Source organism: Miniopterus natalensis, chromosome 7 (genome assembly GCF_054644295.1).
Source record: "Miniopterus natalensis isolate mMinNat1 chromosome 7, mMinNat1.hap1, whole genome shotgun sequence".
In the NCBI taxonomy this organism is placed as follows: Eukaryota; Metazoa; Chordata; class Mammalia; order Chiroptera; family Miniopteridae; genus Miniopterus; species Miniopterus natalensis.
Window position 1 is genome coordinate 71,644,076 of NC_142087.1, and position 18,129 is coordinate 71,662,204.

The window sequence follows — 18,129 nt, forward strand, 5'->3', positions numbered from 1 at the left end:
AAAACGGGCACCATGCGATCCCAGAGAAGGGAGACAAAAAGAAATACCAGGCGCAGGGGGCAGCGTGAGTAAAGGCAAAATCGAGAAGAAGGGACGCTACCGTTGCGGGGGACGGAACCCCGGGTGAGGAGGGTGCAGGGTAGAAGATCTGCAGCCGAGGAGGCTCGGTGGAGGGCGTGAATGATCAGGCTAGGGCAGGTCGGCCTCCTCCCCAGGACTGGCACCAGGGAATGCGCAGGTCACAGGGGGAGGACAGCCAGCCCCCAGGAAGCCCAGCGGCGGGGCGCGCGCCCAGCCCCAGCAGCCTCCACACGGTGTCATGGGAATGGACCCACAATAGAGCCGAAACGCCAGGGATCCGCTGACCTCCGTAAGCCCCTGCTCTGACTGGTGGCCCACAGTGACATTTGGGTTCTCGGAATTAGGGTCAGCTCAGAGCCAGTGTCCAGTGATCCCTGATAGGTCTATTTCCTGTCCCCCAGTACACAGTCACCCTGGTGAAAGGCCGTAGGTCCCTTTGGGGAAGGCTGGGGGAAAGATTAACAGTATAAATATCTGGCAGAGTAACAGGGTCCTTCCTCAAGGGGAGCCGGTCACCCCCTCATTCAGGTGGTATGGGTGTGTAAATTGGCTCCAGCCTGGGACTTGATTGAGGGGCCATGACGCTCTGTTTTCATGGTTCAGGTTAGACTCATGCTCACCTGGGTTGGAACTCTTCTGCTTACACAGACCAAGTAAGAACTTAGCAGGCTGCCCATCCACTCCACTCACAGGAACACCGGGGGAGAGAGTTTGAAAGGAAGGAAATGAGGTATTTGTATTAGATATGGAAAGAAGCGAGAAGAAGAACCAACATGACTAAGATGTGGGGACCAGGGTGAGGTGCCCCCATTACCAGATTCTAGGGGGGCTTGGCTTGGGCAGGGAAGAGGCAGAGCCCAGTTCACTGGTGGTGGATTATCACGAGCATGTGACCAGCAGAGTTGGGAAGGTGAGATGGAGCCGGAAGAGCTCCCAGGTCTGGAGATGGGCTTTTGGAACAACCTGCATACAAGTAAAAGGTTTGGAGGGAGTCCATGAGGTCCCCTGGAGACAGAAAATAGAGTATAAGGCTTGCCTTAGGACCAAGGTCTGATGCTAGTGGGAGAAAGAAGAAAAGCCGGTGATCTGGACAGAGATGGGCTGGTTGGCCAGATCAGAAGGAGAATCAGCCTCGTGTAATGGAAGCGAGAAGGTCTAGTGTTTAAAGAGAGACGTCTCCCTGGGTTCCAACAGCCACAGAAAAGTAAAACAGCATGGCTCTGGAGGTCCTCGGAAATTGGTGCATAATCCCCTTATAAAACAGCTGTTTTATTAGACGATAGAAACAGAAGGCCCACTGGCTGGGTAGGGGGAGGGAGTGAGGAGTTAGAGAGAGATCATCCAGCTTTTAAGAAGCTTACAAACATGGAGAGGAGACGTGAAGGCAGTCCAAAGGAGCAGCAGAATTAAAGGCCTTTTTTTTCCTTCTAGGATTTGAGAGCCCTAAGTACACTTGTGGGCAGCGAAGGGGACGCAGTGAAGTTTCTAGAAGGCGAGGGAAGGCTGGGGTCCCCTGGGAGGGCCTGGATTATTCCTACGAGAGGCCAGGAGGGAGAGGTGATTTGTGGGGGCCGTAGCAGGGGAAGGCTTCAGGCCCAAGGAAGAATCATCTTTTATTCCTCACAAAACAGTCACTGTAAGATTAGTACTGAGTCTTTACTATCATATCACTGGCTTAAAATTTCATTCCCATGTCAGGCGTTCCAAGGATGTTTGTTAAAAACTTCTCTAATTTATAAAATCCTCATCAGCAATGAGTTTCTAGCAACAATTCTATAAGCAGATATATTAATTTAAATGCCTAGTGCTCTTTTGTGAATGAAATACAAAGAAACTGAACTCCTAATGAAAGACACAGGATTAAAAGATAATATTTTATCTGGGTTTCAGTTCAGTCATATGTCTCCCAATGAGCTTATCTTGCCCATAAGACTTCTATTTTCCTTTCAGTTCACCCCCCCCCCCACCATTCATACTGTGGGGTAGGTTTTTAATTTTCTTGCCATTCACTTCTGTAGGGCTCCGCTAAATAAATACGGTGGCTTTGCTCAAATCTTTGAAGATTTGGCCCCTCCTGGCCCCTGCTTGGAACCCGCAGGCTCCATCCCCACTCATGATCTCGTTGTTTCTGACCCAGTTCCAAATCTCCAGCCCTCTCTTGATTTCATTCACCTCGTCCCAAATATCAAGTTTTACGCTCAAAGATTGCTCTGTTCTCACTGTGTCCATTCGTCATTTCGTGGCCTATATTTCTTCACGTCTTTCCAAAGCCTTCAGAAAACTGCCTCTCGAGAGGGACTGATCTTGTTTTCTTTTGACTCAGACCTGCATCCTGACTCATGCCCACAGGAATCTCTGTGTGGCATCCTTTATTTCCAGTTTTAAGCCATCTCTGTGTTTTAAGTGGTCACTGTTAACCCTTCACTAAAATTCCCTTTGATGAAGCACTGTAGTTTTAAGTAACCCCTACTTTCTATGTTTTATTTTAGGGAGTCTGGCCTCACTACAGTCCTTCAGATGTGCCCAGTGAAACAGGCACTTCACAGTGTGGCGTCTGGCATTATTCTAACTTGGTTGCCATCTCTGTCTCTACATAGCTCATGGCCCACACAGCACAGCCCACTATGCAAAGGCCCTTTGAGAGAGGCACAGGGTGAAGCTCTTCCGTCATGAAAATCAGGGGACCCAACACCTGTGACTGCCCTGTCCTCACATAAGTTTAATCAGAATGCAATCAGGTTTTACCAGAAATATAACCTGTGTGCTCTGAGTGGGGGTATTTTAATGAATACATTCATAAAATATGGCATTTCTAGTTAGGGACAACTTCTAAGTGGCCCTAAAAATAGTGCATTTAATAGTTTTGAAATTTCTGAGTTACTCCAAAAGGAGGGAAGGAGGGAGGGAGGGAGGGAGGGAGGGAGGGAAGGAAGGAAGGAAGGAAGGAAGGAAGGAAGGAAGGAAGGAAGGAAGGAAGGAAGGAAGGAAGGAAGGAAGGAAGGAAGGAAGGAAAGAAAGAAGTGGTACAATGCTTTTAATGGCCCATTTTAAGGATTAGAAAAGCCAGGCTAGAGAGTGAGTCTGGTGGTAGTAAGTGGCCATAAGCCACAGCTGAGACCCAGGTACGTATCTGGATTTCAAGCTTCATCAAATGTACAGGTTGCTACCTTTACAAGAATGGAAGTGTGGAAAGGAATTGCAGGAAGGGGCTGTGAGCAAGAAAGAACATACAGAAATTTCAAATTTGTTAAGATCCATGTCCCCTCGTTTATACATTGCTCTTGACTAGGCCTGAATTCTTACAAGCAGTGAAAGGAAAATGCAGGTAAACAGATTCAGTCTGACTATATATTCTACTTTCCCTCCCCAAACTATAAAGGTTGGTTTCAGATTCTCAAATAAAAATATATGTCAAAACAGTAAAACAGGCCAATCTCTCACTCTTGCTGCGAGTCATAGCGACCAGGGTGCTTTCCTTGGCAAATATTCAAATATCACACGCCGGCATCACATGCTTAATACTATTTTAGTCAATATGACTTGTGTTAAAGTCACCTGAATCGGGTGATTGTTTGATCTTAGTATCACCAACAGGTCCTCACACAACACCACTTGCTGCCGACGAACTCACGAGAAAGGCTTTAGTTTAGGAAACGCGTTTTCTTAGAAAAAGAAAAAAAAAAAAGCAGTTCTCAGTAAAAGATAAACCACAGAGCTACTGCGTTCAGGCAAGTTGTACATATTAAACCACACACGAACTGTATCAAAATAATGGTTAGGCTCTGTCTGATCCACAAGTGTGAGTCAATTCAGGATTCAAGGAGTTAAGGCCAGAATCCCACCCATGACTTTCCCTGACATTGAGAGTATATTGAAAAATGATGAAACTATATTCCAGATTTCCTCATTTGCTCTCCATACAGTTCTGACAACCCATAATGGCCCAGAGGTTCTTGGTGGGCAGCAATAGCCAGCATTCTTTTGCAGAACAGGCTGGTCAGAGCTGCCTCAGAGATGGAATTATTTCCACTTCCAAGTACAGAGAAGCCGCAGGCTCTTGGGGACTCAAGGTCCCAACATGATGTCAGATTAAAAAAATTAGAAGGGGTCCCAGAGAAGCATTTCTGTCAGGTAGGGAGCCTTTCAAAATTAGGAATAAAAATAGGTGAGACAGGCCAATGACCTTGAGGTTGCACCCACTGTAACGTGGGAGGTGGGCTTGCTGGCCCCACAGTGCAATCTCAACTGCTCCAAAGGCAAGCGGCCTATTTGGGGAAAGCTGAGTAATATGAAGAAATGGGGGGGGGGGGGTTCAGAAAGGACAAGTAAGAGAAAAAGCAAGAAGGACAATAAGTGGTGGCAGATATCGGCAGCCCAGGATGAGGGCAGAAAGCCCCAGACGGTCCGAGCTTAGAGAACGGGACTGTGCTGAGTGGGGGAGACGCGAACATCCTCACACAGCTCAGGAGGCGGGGGGTGAGATCCACGCCCTCCACCTGCTTCTGAACTTGGAACTCCACGTCAACAGGTATTCTAGAAGCATCTGAAGTATAAACCATGCTCACGGCAACTCTCAGTCAGATCTCAGCTTGACATCCATCCATCCGCATAGTTTCAAGGTTGACTCAAACGCTCAGAATTTGTGTGTGGTGTGTTTTACTGAGTTCTGACAAAAGCTGTAAAGAAGTAAATTAAAGACAAAAGGGAAATTTCTAGCTGCCACGCTAACCAAATAATGTTGGGTAAAAAAAAATCATCCTAAAAATAAAATAACACTTCAGGCCAAGGGTTCATTTCTGTAAATACTACTTCCCCAGAACCCAACTCTAGCAAAGCGTGATCTCCCCTTAGTAAGTTCTCTGATTTATATTACCATGATGGTCTAATTATGGCCCCATATTTGTTTTGAAGTTTGGGATTTCAAAGGGACCCGCTCTGATGTTCTCCTGCAGTTTAGAGGCACTGCTCCTTGGTTGTGACAACTCCACAGCCACAAGGCAGGATACTTTCATACACTGCTGGTGAGAATAGAAATTGCTGTCCCAACGATCTGGAAATATCTACCCAAACTTAAACATACAGTCATTGATCAAGCCGTCTCGTGCCCATGTGAGCACAGGGATAGTCACTACAGCTTTGTTTATACTAGAATCATGCAATAAGCTGTGCTACAATCAACCAAGGAACAGTACGCAGGCATGAAAAAGAAAATGCAGGAATTTCAACAATGAATCACCAAGTGAGAAAAAAGCAAGATGCAGACAGGGGCGTATGATCTCATTTTTCTTAAAACAATGACAAACCACATGTACATGAATATCTGTATGTATGTCTAGCTACCCAAATGTTTGGTATGATTATCTGAACGTGAAGTAAAGCATGGAAGGCTATGCAAGGCTGATAACGCTGGCAGCATGGGGGAGAGGGATTGGGGTGGAGGAAAAGAAGGGAGCAGGAGGAAAGAAATAAGTGAAAATGAAAGAACATGTCAACCATAAAAACCACATGGACACTATGATCTCACTTATCGGAAATCATGTGTGTTTACTTAGGCACACGCGTATAAACAGACGATGACAGGATGGTCTACAGAATGTCAATGGTTTGTATTTCAGGGTGTTAAGATGTTTTGAAATACAATTTTCACTTTATTCCTGACATGTATTTTTAAAAAATTTCCAACCACATGTATTATTTATATAATTAGGAAAAAAAATCCATTGAGGGGGGAAATATGAAAAGCCCTATGCAAGGCATTCTAGGTCCCAGAGGGAAAGCAAGTAGAGCGATCGGACCTGTACAGTAAGGCCAGGACCAGAGTGGGGAGGTTCTCAGTGCTGGGCAGACTGGTTAATAACAGGCTGTTTTTTTATGGTGGTGAATTATGAACGTTTTCTTCTTTTTGTTCCTTTTTATTGAATTTATTGGGATGACACTGGGTAACAGGTTTCAGGTGCACAATTCTGCAACACATCATCTGGACACTGCACTGTGTGTTCACTACCCCAAGTCAAGTCTCCTTCCATCACCATTTATCCCCCCATACCCTCCTCTACCTCCCACCAACACCCTTCTTCTTTATTTTCTCGATTTTCCAGATTTTATGCAAAAACCATACCTTGCTTTTGTAATCAGAACAAAAGTATTATTTTAAAAATTATGCCATGAAGGCTCCTAAGTGAGAGGGGGTCATCATCAAGGTGACATTTTAAGAGATTGAACCCCATTTATGAAGCAATGGTGTCCATGTGAGTTGATAATAGCCCCACATAAGGAAGAAACAGTGGAAATGGAAGGACCACAGTGGGCCTTAGATGTTCTCTAAATAAAGGGATGCATGAGTGAAACATTGCTGGAGTAGAGCTGCTGACTCTCAGTGGCCTTTGCAAGGTTATGTGAGTGCCTGCAGAAACACGGCCAAATGTCAAAGTCAGTTGATTTGACCCCAAGATTACAGAGAGCTGTAATTGTTTTAGAAACCGGCCCACTTTTACTATCAAGCCTCGAAATGCAGCCACCTTTTGGAAGCCATAGTCAGGAAAACTGCAGTGCTCAAGGAAAAAGACAAAAGTGGTGGAAACCACAGCAGATGAAGAGAAATTATGTGATAAGATGATGCAAAGAGCTTTCCTCCACACAAAAAGGACATACATCACTGACAAGCATTGCCTCAAAAACCCACTGGGATTTTGGAGATCAAACAAAAAATGTTCCCAGGTAACTTCTGGCTTGCATTCATTTTCTACTGCAGCCAACATAGCAAGCTTATGATCCGTGTTAGGAGAAATTAAACGTTTCTATTTAATTGTGGTTTGCCTTTTTCTGAAAGCTGGCACATTCTGAGAACTCCCCTTCATTCGAAGTATCCAGGAAGAGGCTGGGTGGGACCCAGCTGAAGGAGGGGACAGCAGCGGCTTCCAAAGACCTTCCCGGCCTCACGAGTCTCTGGTTCAAGATGAGACAGGATGCCAACTGCCAGATTTTACGCCTTCCCTCTCTCAGAGGCTCCAACGGAGGTGGTTCGCTAAATAAGCTGTGTTTGTGTGTTCTGGCATTCCTGGAGCAGATGTAATGCAACTGAAGGCAAACAATTTTAGTAACGCAACTCATGCATTGCCATCTAAACGCCGCGTAATCATGAAACTGAAATGTTTACCCAATAATCAAAGACTCAGGCAAAGCGAGCGAAAGGCATTTTGTAAGACAAAGTACTGGCCAGTGCTCCCAACAAAAGAATTTATTGAGTGTTATCCTGAAATGGCTCCTCAGAAGAAGTCATTGTGACTTGGTTTCTTTCTTTTTATTAAAAAAAAATGTATTTTATGGTTGCCAGCATTACACATGTGACTTGCTTTCACATCACACGAAGGTCAGAAAAAATTTAGGAGGAATTGGGGTGGAAACAGGGTTCTCCTGATAGAGTTTCAGGATACGCTTGTCAGAAAGTAAGCAGCGCCCTCCCCCAGATGGGCCCCCAGAGCCCCTCATGACAGTTCTCCACATGCAAACCTACCTCCAAGGTCACTGGAGTCCCTCTCGGTCTGGGTGCTGGCTCCGGCCCTCTTGCCTCCTCTGCTGCTACGCCCTCTGACTCAGGGTGGCCTCTCCATCACCCCAGCTCGCTCTCTCCCTCCAAGCCTGGCTCAAAACTCTCCTCTGACTGACACCAGCAAGCTCTGGTCTCTCATTCTTTCTGAGTCCCCTCCCGACTTGTGCACTCGATTAACATGAAATAATTAGTAAGTGTGTTGACAGAAACAGCCCCAGTGAATGACTCCCAGCAGGTCCCCTAAGATGCTAAATATTTCCCCCTGTCGTGGCACAGTGTGGCCAGAGAAAAAGCTCCTTTCTCCCTGGCTTCCCCCGCTTCTTTCAACTTATTGATGACTGAACACCTACTTCATGCAAAACACCGTTCAAGGTGTTTTTTCCCCGCTCACACATCTCACTCGATCTCCTCTCAAGCCTCCCTAGATATCAAGCACTGTCCGCCCCTTTAATCCTGCTCCTGTCCCACGTGCCAGGGTCTTCTCGCAGCATCACCGTTCACTCAGCTCCTTCGTGTTGCGCCTGGCTCTTCCCTGCCCCGCAGCCCCACCTCGGAGCAGCTGCCACTCCTGCATCTCAGGTCCGGCTCCTCCTTTTCATTCCCTGCCTGTGTACCCCCCCACAGCTGGCCCCCCGCTTCTGGTCTCCCTGCCACCAGGCTATCGTTCTAACGCATGAGTTGGTGGATATCACTGCAGGTACCCAAACCTTCATGGGATCCCTGTTGTCTACATAATATAACTCGAGCTCCCTCGTTTGGCATTAAAGGACCTCCGCCTGCACCGCCCACCACCTATTAAAGCTTATCTTCCACACACACAGGACTTCTTGGGGTTCCCCAAACGTCCCAAGCAGTTGTCCTGCTGCAGGTTTTGTTGGAGCAGGTTCCTGCTGCGTGCGGGGCCCTCCTCCCGCCTCTGTCCTAGAGCGCAATCTGACTTTCAAAGCTCGCCCCAATGCCACCCAGTTCCCCCGTCAAAACGGATTGTTCTTTCTTCTGAACTTTCTTAGATTTTGTTGTTTACAGCTCTGCCGCTGTCTCTAGATCACTAAATCCTGGAGGGTAGAGATGGAATCTGCTTTTCTTTGTAGCCCAACACCGTGGGCCACGGCAGCACTCCCTAAGCAAGGCTGAAATGAAGTCACTAGCACTGGGAAGTTAATTTACTAGCAACTATTGTTTCAAGCTGACAAACATTTATAAAGTGCCTACTAGGTGCAGACCACTCTGACAGGAGCTGCAGAAGCACGCCAGCTAGTGAGCAGTGTGCTTCTAATGCATCTTTTCAAAGACCTCCTTCACCTGAGCACGCTGACTCACCAGGCACACTGTTATATGAAGACACCTCCAGACCCGTGGATCAGCACTCATCTCAGACATTCCCCCCATCACTGGATATACCCGGGGTAAGACCCTGAGGGTCCCCAAAGCACCCCAGCAAAGGAGGCCCGGAGCTCTGGAAACCAGGGCTGAACTTTCCTTCCAGGACAGAGGGTGGGTTGGTTTGGAAAATGAAGGAGTTCGCCTCTTAGCGGTACTAACTCTCGAACCCATGATTTACTTTAACTTCAGTTATGGTGAGCATTTAAAACCATGAGAGTAGCTGGGAAAACACGAATGTCTGGGAAAACTAAAAATCTGATTGCCCTGAAGTTGTGCCGGTGGATGAAAACTTTTGGAAGAGATGATAACATTTTTTGTTTAAAGGTTGGTATTTTGATAACAGCTGTGCAAATTTTTCTGGAGAGCTCAAGGTGATCTGTGACATAAGGTGACCACATGTCCCGGCTTGTCGGGGAGAGTCCCGGTTTACACCTGTTGTCCCTGCACATTAATAATAGTGACCCTTCACTCTCATAACTGCCCTGGCTTGAGTGATAAATTGCGGGGCCACTCTCTCCAGGAGCGTCGGGTCAGGCTTCACGGCCCCTCCACGCGAGGGGAGACGCTGGGCTCCCACGCACAGGAGCAGGGGCTGAGAAACGGGGCCGAATCCAGGCTTCCTGACCCCCAGCTCAGGCTCTATCTCGGAGACCATATTTCCTCTGAGTTGCTTCCTCATCAATTAATCAAGAAAACCAGTTTGGGAAATGGTCGAGATGGCATCAGCATGGCTTCTGCAAACGAGCACTTACCATGGAGCTGGGGAGCTAAACCACACACGCATTCAATAATGCAACAGGGTCAGATATGCTCAGAACACGGTGCCAGCTATATAGCTACACGACCATTTCAAAAGGAATGAGAGAAAAGCCTCTGTGGGATTCAGGGAAGTTTTCTGGAAAATGATGGAAGCTTAACTAGGCCATAAGGAGAGGAAAGGGAAGAAAGAAGAGGGAAAGGTATTTTTCTTTGAAAAAATGAAAGTAGAAAACAAAGAACACTGAGGCAGGAACAGACACCACTTAATTGATTCTACAATCATTATTTCTTTACATTCCAGAAAATGAAGACAAGAAAAGCAAACACAAATGATCCGTGTGGCTTTCCCCAAATCTCACAGGACTGAAGGCACACCAGCCACCAGGTGAGGTGTCTTGCAACCAGACAGGTGCTAGCTGCTAGGTGACAGTGCTCATCCCTGTGACACGGTAATAAAAAAGGGAGCCATGTTTTGAGTTCTGTGGCCAGCTTTTTCACTAGTGGGCCATGTGTCTGTAGGCAAGTGGTTTCATCAGTTTTGAGCCTCAGTTTCCTTAAATAATATGCTGGATGAACCTCTTCATCTTTGGCAATCCATGACTCCAGTCAGTTCCAGGTTTCGTTTAGCATGTTCTTGGCTTAGCTCAATAGTGGATGTGTGTGTCCATTTCCAGAAAATGGCAAACCCAGGGCTGATCCTATGGGTCTCTTTACTAGAAAGATGTGAAATTCTCAAGAAAATGTTACACAGCTGAGCTAGGAAGGGGGAGGAGGGGGGGGAAGCATGGGTTCCAGGAGTGAAAATAAAAACTGAAGGCAGAGCTTTAACAAAATGTTGATTCCATAGTACCGAAGGGAGTTTCAGACCTATACAGATGCCCCAGAGATCAGAGGATGGTGGTTAAATTCTAATGCCCATGGACATGCATGCAGGAGGGCGTGGGGGAGGAGTGCAGAATTGAACCCCTTTCATAAATCTCAAAGCCTTAAAAAGTTGCCCTACTCTTGAAAAGAGGACTGAAAACACTCTGCCCAGTGGCCCAGAGATGAAGAGCAGAAAACTGCCTTAAATCCAGAGCTCAGGGCACTTTGAGAAATCAACACCTAAACAAGAGCCACATTCAGCGGTAGGATCAGAATTTACACTATATGTGTTTGTGGGTGTGGGAGTCCCATGAGAAGAAATGAACAAAACAAGACAAGGTCATATGATCTCACTCATATGTGGAATCTAATGAACAAAATAAACTGATGAACAAAATAGACTCAGAAGCATGGAACAGACTGAGGAATCTCAGAGGGAAGGCGGGGTGAGCTGGGGGTGGGTGAGGAGAGATTAACCAAAGAATTTATACGCATATATGCAGAACTCAGGGACACAGACAACAATTCGGTGAAGGCCTGGGGTGCGGGGTGGGGGTGAGGTGGAAGGGGTCAATGGGGAAAAAGGGGAGGACATCTGTAATACTTTCAATAATAAAGATAAAAACAGTTGCTTAGCATTCAAAAAAAAGAAAAGAAAGAAATGAACAAAGGCACAACTCCAGGACCACTGAAACTCCTTAGATCCCCAGATAAAACAAATATGTGGCCACTATGTAGAAATAACTTCACAACTCAGGGCTCACAAGATTTCCATAGAAAATAAATCTCTGTGAAGATGAACTTGCCAAAACACACACTGTGTGCAAGCACACACACACAAACACACACAAGGGAATAAAGTGCCATGAGGGGCAGTCACAAAGGGACATTTTTTAAAATTAAAATCCTAGGAAGTAAAAAAGTCGATTTGAACAAGAACAAAATAAAACTCCTGAAATCAGCACAATGGAAAAGTGAGACAATAGAGTAACACAAATATAGAATTAGTGAATTGGAAAAATAGATTTGAGGAAATCAACCAAAATGTAACATAAGAGTTCCAAGTAAAAACGAAGACTTGAATACTCTATATCTAACACTGGGCTCACCTGAAACCTCACTGAAACTAGGAAAAGTGACCACTTAAAAAACATAAACCCACGAGGACAAGAAGAAGGGGTGAAGAATTAATAGTAATAAGATTTTGGAAGATGGAAAACAGATGGACAAGTAGTAACAGAACTAACAGACCAAAGGAAGTGAATCCTAAATTAGGAGTAAGGAAAGTTAGGAACCAACCAGCAGATGCTCCACAGGTGCAGGAACAGATAACACTAGTTACCCCTGGGGAGAGGAGAGGAGGTAAAATAGGCAGAAGGAAAGCTGATTAAGTATATCCCTAGGTCCCCAGGTCCCCTCCATAACTCCACCCCATTGGGCGGCAGCCTTTATCCCAAATGGCAAAACCAGAGATTTGGTCTCTGGAGACAGGGTTCCTGGATTGGGAGATGCCATACATCAAAAAAAAATAGAATAGTGGATATTGAATGCTGGCCCCTCCAGTCTTATTCCTCACCTCAGCTCTCAGCACTGGGACAGACAGACTTTCACCCTCCGGGGAGAGTCTGGACAATGAGTGTTCTCTATAGAATCTGGCCATCCCCAGGTTCCCCAGTGGGTGACTGTAGGGGTTGACATGGGGAGTTCCCCAACAAACGGCAAAAACATATTATTCTACAGCTATGCTTGAAGTCCACAAGCCCCTTTCACAGCCTCAGTGTTTTCAATAAGCTTATTAGTTCTTCATTCTTCAGTCAAGGATTAGCAAACATGCAAGGAAGGTCTCTACGCAAAAGACAGGGTTCGAAACAAACAGAAAAAGGCATCCTGGAGGAAACAGAGACCCCATAGGGAGAAGACGATTTCAAGAGAATAAAATTTCTTTTTCAGAAAGTGAAGAGAATGTCACACACATGAGAACAGAACAGAACAGAATGCTTTGTTAAAAAACAACAACACACACACACACCAACTATTTATAGATGAAAAGAGGAAATTTAAAACAATAACAGAAATGAAAACCCAACAGACAGGTTAGAAATTCAAGTTGAAGAAATTGCCCGAAGAGAGAGCAAAAAGATAAAGAGAGAGAACACAAGAGAGAAAATATGAGGAAATTAGAGAACTGGTCTGAAAGTACAACACCCAAATAATAGGAGCTCTGGAAAGAAAAACTGGTGCTAACTGAGAAAAGCAAACATCGGCCGATAGAACACAAGGATTGCTCAGTACAACAGATGAAAAGAGACACATGGGAAAATTATCGTGAAATGTACAATCCTGGGTGAAAGGAAAGATTCTACAGGTTTCAGGGAGAAAGAAAAAAAAAGGTGAGATACAAAACATCAAGATTCAGAAGAGTTGAGCCTTCTAAAAGCAATGCTGGAAGATAGCAGAAAATAGAGCAACACATTCAACCTTCTGAAGAAAATGGGTTTTGGCCTAGATTTTCTTTGTGCAAGACAGACAAGCCATTAAGTGAGGAGACAAGATAAAGGCCTTAACGAATATTCAAAGTGTGCATGCATCTCTCATGGATCCATTTATCCCAGGCTATGGCAGGCTGAGAGCTACAAAAATGAGTGAGCAAAAATGAGGGAACTGTATGCGATCCCACAGGACTAGAGCAGAGGGATGATGGGATGAAGTGAGCTGTCAACAGGGTCACAGGCACAGAGAGCAGTCCTTCCAGACAGGACCAGTGGATCAAGAGAAGGACATGGTAACTTGGCCAGTGTTGCTCAGTGGTTAGAGCATCAGCCCGCCCACTGAAGGGTCTTGGGTTCAATTCCAGGTCAAGGGCATGTACCTGGGCAGTAGGTTCAATCCTGGCCCAGTCAGGGGGAGTGTGGGAGGCAACCAGTCAATGTATCTCTCTCACATCAATGTCTCTCTCTCTCCCCTTTCTCCCTCCCTCCCTCCTTTCCTCTCTCTCTAAAATCAATGGAAAAAATATCCTTGGGTGAAGATTAACAAAGAGAGAGAGAGAGGGAGAGAGAGAGGAAGAGAGAGAGAGAAGGGCACAGTGAAGGCCACCACTGCACCAGGTTTTCACTTTGATAACCTGCTGGAGACTGTACTCCCCAAACAATGGAGTCAATCAAGAAAGAGTATCTACCTACAGCCGGTGTGGCTCAGCAGTTGAGCATCGACCTAATGATCCAGAAGATCGAGGTTTGATTCCCTGTCAGGGCACATTCCCAGGTTGCAGGCTCAGTCCCCAGTGGGGGGTCGTGGAGGAGGCAGCCGATCAATGACTGTCTCATCATTGATGTTTCTCTCTCCCCCTCTCCCTTCCTCTCTCTGAAATCAATAGACATATTTAAAGAAAAAAGAAAGGGGAATACTTTCTTAGAATACTAAGGAAGAGAAACCCCAACATGACAGCTGAGCACCAGGCCTAGAGAAAAGTTCAGATCAAAGGAAAATGGAAGTCTCCAGGAGGGATGTCACCAAGAAAAAAGGTCAAATGGGCAGGTTACAGATGTGATCAGCCTTGTGGAAAGTGTACTGTAAGCATATGAAAGATACAGGGGAAAGCTGTAGTAAGTACAAAAAACACTAAGGAAATGAGAAACAAGACTGATATTAATTTCGTAAAAATAAAAAGTTCAGCTGTTCATGCGATTTACATAGGCAAAATAGGGAAAACACTAACAACTGATTTAACAAAAAATGAAAAAATGGCGATAAAATTGTGTTGGGTGAAAGGGGGAAAGAAAGCAGTGGATATGGTTATATAAGAAAGCTGAACTTTTATCTACTTTAATAGGAAGTTAAGATATCATAACTAAAATTGATTAAACAAAACACAACAGCAAGCACATAATTTAGAAATGTAGAAATGTATATATGCCAAAAGAAAGCTAAAATATAGAAAGTGATTTCTTTGGGAAGCGGGTGGGCAGGAGGGTAGGATTTGTTCACACAGAAACCAGCACAAGTCAACAGATACAAGGATGTTTTTGTCTACAGTGTTTGTGGAGACATAAAACTGAAAATAACCTAAATGTTCACCAATAATAGTGCAATGGCTGAATAAATCGTAGTGCAGCCACACCATGGAATTTACTTAGCTATTTTTAAAAAAATGAGTTAAATTGACATCTACTTATCTTGAAGGACATCCTTAATGTACTGTTAAGAGAGAAAGACAAGTTGTAAAGCAATGTATGTGGTATGCTTGAATTTTTTTGGCAAACAACAATAAAATACTGTTATTTAATTTATATGAATATATATGTGCATGTATTTATATGAACCTGGAGAAACATGTAGAAGGATGCATATGAGATGTTAACATTGATCATCTTAGAAAGTTAGGAATTAAAAGGATAAGGGAAGTCAAGAAAAAAATAGACCACAGAGAAATAGAGGCATGGGAGATATGAAGGTTAAGAGACATGAAGACGACAAGAACAAGGCCCACTCTACATACAACAGAGGGCTGAGAAGGTTTAACAAAGAGAGCTGGGGAGAGAGTATTCAGAGCTGATGAATACTAGGACTCTAGATTCAAGAAGCAAACTGACCCCCATACAAGACTGGTGAAACTACAGATCATCAAAGACAAAAACAAAAAGAAAAAAATTTTTCAAGTAATTAGAGAAAGAAAATATACAGCTCTAAATGAGTAACAGACTGACACTAACAATACTTCCTCAATAATAGATATCAGAAGGCAATGACATAATGTTTTCAGATGCTGAGGAAAAATATCTAGGTAGAAGTCTATTCCTAGAAAACGATTATTCAACACTGAGGGTGAATTAAAGATATTTTCAGGTGGAGATGGAGAGAAATAGTTTAAGACTCCCAAATCCTTGATGAAATAACTACTCAAGGATGCACTTCCATAAGAAGGAATCTGAACTGAAAAAGGAAGGGCAGAATCCAAGAAGCTACATCAATAACATTTATTGAGGGCTTACTTTGTACTTGACTGCATACCAGGCACCATTCTAAGTGATTTACAACTACATTGGGATCCAAATTAAGGCAGTCTGGTTCTTGATTTCATACTCTCAACCACAGTGCAAATAAAATGGCGTCTATTTTGAAACATTCTAAAAAGTAGATTTGTAAAAAACAAAATTGGATGGGAACAAAAAAGACAGAAACAAAATGATAAATGATAAAATACTGAATAGTATCATCTTGAGAGAAAAAAGCTAGGTTAAAGTGTTCTAAGGAGTCTATATTATATTGGTTGGGAAGCAAGTGGAGATGCAGGTAAACTTTAATTTTAGACTTTGTTATTCAAATATAATTTTTTTAAATTTATCTTTATTGTTGAAAATATTACAGATGTCCCTCTTTTCCCCATTAAGCCCTTCCACCCCACACTCACTCCGTGCCCCAGGCCTTCACAACACTATTGTCTGTGTCTATGGGTTATGCATATGTGCATATAAAGTCTTTGGTTAATCTCTCCCCATCCACCCAGCCCCATATTCCCTGTGACCTGGAGAATATTATGCTAAGTGAAATAAGCCAGGCAGAGAAAGACAAATATCACATGATCTCACTTATATGTGGAATCTAAAGAACATAATAAACAGATGAACAAAATATGTTCCAATATAAATTTTAAGATTTAAGGGTAACAGCTATAAAAACAGAACAAAACATATACGTTACAAAGCAAGAGGAAAACAGTAATAGATTTTTGAACAATATGACTATATTTGTTGTGCCTGGGAGGCAAGGTGAGGGAGAAACCTTAGCAGGAAGAAAGTGGGGGAAAGTCTGGAGTCCCCAGGAAGAGGCAGGAAAGTCCTGCAGAACCCAACACAGAATGAGAGAGAAGGTTCTCAATGCATCATTCCCTTTGTTTCTCCCCTGGGATTCTCGAGCTTCTCAAAGTTCTTCAGGATGATGTCACACGCGTTGCAGATATCCATGGCCATCGGCCAAGGCCCTGGAAGCTCTGCCTCACTTGCACGCCAGCTTTTGATAATTGCGCACATGGGGCTGCTTGGCTACAGCGCCCCACTCCTGGGAATCCTTGGAGATTTGAGTGTGGAAGTCTACCCACTTGGTGTGAAAGGTGGTCATCAGCTCAAACATTCACCTGAAGAGCCACTTGAAGATTGTTCCCATCCTCAATCCAAGGTAGCTGCAGCTGCAACCCTGTGGTGACCAGGTTGACTGCTCAGTGACATCTCTGGCTCCTTGCCATTTACTAGGTCACCAGGAGGACCTCTGCCTTCATCTTTCCCTTTTGTCTTTTCACTCTTATCATCCTTCTCCTGTTTCTTCCACTCCTCCTTCTTTCTCCTTGAGTGCGTCAGGCTCCAGGACTTCAGATGGCTCAGGTTGGCTTCGTTGACATCTAGCTTCTTTAAAAATGCACTCAACTCAGGAAGCTTCTAGGGGAAATAGCTCCTGACTAGGTTCTCTGTCTTTTACATAGCTCTTCACCAAACACATCCACCTGGGCTTTCCGGCTTCAGACTGGACCCTGAGTGTGGCCATGGCCAGGGGGCTGGTGCCCCAGGAGAAGCAAAGAGTAGGCACAGGGAAAGGAAAGGGAAATCAATAGGAAAACTCAAGAAATCTAACAGAAGACAGAATAGGAAGAAAAATATCAGTACAGAAGAAGCATGGCATACAGAAAACATTTGGATTCCTAGTGAATTCCAAACATATGGCTAATCATAATAAATGTAAATGGCTTAAACTAATCTGTTAAAAGGCAGAAATCCTCAGATTGAATTCTGTACAACTCCAGTTGTTTAAAAGAAAGAAGTCTAAAACATAATGGTGCAAGCAAGGATAAACATAAAATAATGTATTCAAATAATAAGTGTCCCTATAAGTAATAAATGTTCAATAAATATTTGTTTTAACTGAATGATTGAGTGAATCTAATAAAATGAACTTTACAGCCAAAAGTATTTTGGGGAGTAAAGAGGATCATTGCTTAATGATAAGAAGATATATTCACCAGGAATCCTTCTGTATATCTAACACTACAGAGTCAACTATATATGTATATATATATTTAATTATATGAAAGTAACAAATTCAAAATTACAGTGAGAGGTTTTAATACAAGAAATCTAAGAAAGATTTTTAATTTAAGAAATCAATAGACCAAGCTAAAAAAATAGACAAAAATAGATTTAAATAATGCATATAACAAGCTTCATCTAATTGATATGAAAAAAGAATCCTCCACCCAATTGATAAAGAATACACATGAAATGTTTGTAGAAATTGATCAGGTTCTAAGCCCCAGAGCAAGGCTCAACAAATTCCAAAAAACTCCTAACATTTAGACCCCATCCACTGACCAAAAGACAAAGTTGAAATCAGTAACAAAACTACAGCCCTCCAAACCCAGTACATTCTGAAATTTCAAAAGCATACTACTAAGACATTAATATGAAATCAAAAATGAAAGTAACAAAACATTTAGAACGGAACAA

General features: G+C 43.8%; 1 protein-coding gene and 1 pseudogene across 1 annotated transcript in view; both read right to left on the bottom strand.

Annotated features, from left to right (window-relative positions):
- BCL2 (BCL2 apoptosis regulator) overlaps nucleotides 1-18,129 on the bottom strand; it is a 161,651-nt gene that overhangs the window by 70,047 nt on the left and 73,475 nt on the right. The window lies entirely within an intron of this gene.
- LOC148092798 (proteasome activator complex subunit 1 pseudogene) lies at nucleotides 16,128-17,814 on the bottom strand (annotated as a pseudogene).